Source organism: Pteropus alecto, unplaced genomic scaffold (genome assembly GCF_000325575.1).
Source record: "Pteropus alecto unplaced genomic scaffold, ASM32557v1 scaffold45, whole genome shotgun sequence".
Lineage (NCBI taxonomy): Eukaryota > Metazoa > Chordata > Mammalia > Chiroptera > Pteropodidae > Pteropus > Pteropus alecto.
This window is the reverse complement of record NW_006442491.1, coordinates 24267936-24270071: the sequence shown is the minus strand read 5'-3', so window position 1 is coordinate 24270071 and position 2136 is coordinate 24267936.

The following is a 2136-nucleotide window of genomic DNA, read 5'->3' as shown; positions in this document are numbered from 1 at the left end:
GAAAGAAAGAAAGAAAGAAAGAAAGAAAGAAAGCATGCAAGCAAACTTCAGTCTCAGTTCAAAGGCAGTTAAGCATGGAGAGTTCCCCTTGCTGGTTCCAGGATGCCTCTGGTGCCCTCAGTCCTGCCCACACTTCTGTCCACAGTCTCCTCGTCATGTCTTCTCAGAATCCCAGTGGAGTGTGCGGACAGCAGGCTTCCCGTGGGAGCCGACTCGGGGAAGCAGATGGGAAGCCCAGCCTGAGAGTCTGCAGCAGACTATCCCCCCGACAAGTGTGTCTAAGGCTCTGTGTTCCGAGAAGGCTCGGATCAGCCCACAAAGGTCACCCTAAGCCAACCCCGCCCCACTTCACTGAGATGTTGAATTTGGGCCCGGAGCTAAGCCTGGGTCACCTTCTTTCGATGCCTCTTTTTTGATGTCACCAGTGGCCAGTCAAGTCGGGTGACATTTCTGAGCCTCAATTGCCTCATCTGTAAAGTGGGGTATAAGACCACTCTCCACAGCTTACTTCATCCTAAACAGTGCACTCCGTCTTTGAGAAGAGTTCGGTTTGGCCCCTCATTCATTCATTTGTTCATTCATTCATTCACTCAAGCAGGGACTAGACTGCCCTCTCCGCTCCACCAGACTGTGTGTTTGACCGTTATCCATCAGGTTAAAAGCAACTTCCTTCCCTTTTCTCCTGCCCTTCAGTCTAAATATTTTTTAAGTCAACTTTATTAAGGTATAATTTACATAAAATTAAATTTATACATTTTAGATTTATATACCTGTATATAAAAATGTATATACCTGTGTAACCCCTGCCCTAGTTAAGGCAGAGAACATCTCCATGACTCTGGAAGGTTCCCTCTCCTCACAGTCAATCTCCTACCCACACCCTCACGATCGAACAATTATTGATCTGATTTCTATCTTTCCCTCAGCTTAAGTTTTCATTTACTTTTATTTTTGCTGGTATGTTTCTTTTTCCTCTTTTTTTTCTTTAGAACATGCATCTCTAAAAAAATATATTCATTTTCTAGCAATACTTTCTTCAACTATTAGCCCGATACAACACAAGTACACAAATACACACACACCTACACTTAACATACATATTTATACACACAACATACTCACACACACAGATTTACACTCACAAGCATACATGCAACACACAAACTCACACACATATTTTAGGTTAAGGAAACTTTTGCAAGGCTCAAAAAGACACAGCTCAAGGTGAGGCAAAACGGTTTTGTTGTTATCAAAACCCTTGATGTTGGTACACACACACATACACACACACACACACACACACACACACACACACACGAGTCCCCAAAGCAGAGAACCATTTGCAACCACCTTCTGCTCCCCCGTCGGAGTAAGAGAAAGAGGAGAAAAATCGGGATTCCTGCCCTGTCTCAAAAGTAAAAGGGACAAATTAGTTTCTTGTCAGCGCACTGCCATAAATACATTGTCATTTTTATCCCCCAGTGAATCATAGTCTCCATTTCTCCCGTAACTATTATACAGTCTGCTGGCACTATATCATTTTTTGGTAATTTTATTTTCACCAATTGTTTTATGAAATTTTTGAGTTTTATGGACACTAAAACAAATCTAGCCTGCGAGTGTTATAGCCCTTTAAATCATCGGCAGGAAATCTCAAGGTTCCTCCAGATCGTGGTAGAAGGAGGCTTTAGGGAAGAAAGATTGCCCCTAGCTTATAAACTGAGCAAAAACCCAGAGATAAGTTTGTAAAAGGGACATAGATCACAGCGGGTGAGAACTGGGGTGTAAAACATCTCCCTGCTCAGCTCCTATAAGAATAAAAATGGACTTTTATTTAGCAGAAACACTAAAGTGGTTGGGCAGGAGCACACAGTCTAACCAAGCTTTCTTAACTATAACCTCCCGTGTTTTCTCCGCGTCCCTATGAGCTACATGCCAGCTGCTCACAACCAGGGAGAAGAGCCAAGTTAGGGACACCTCAGGGGAGCTGGGCATGTCCATGACGTCCTCACAAAACAGTTCCCCTGCAAATGTCAAAGTCACATCCCTGTGGTGACGGGTAAAAAGCGTAAAAACATTCTAAAGCACACGTGACAAAATAAAAACCCAATAAGATGAAAATAGCTAAATGGATTT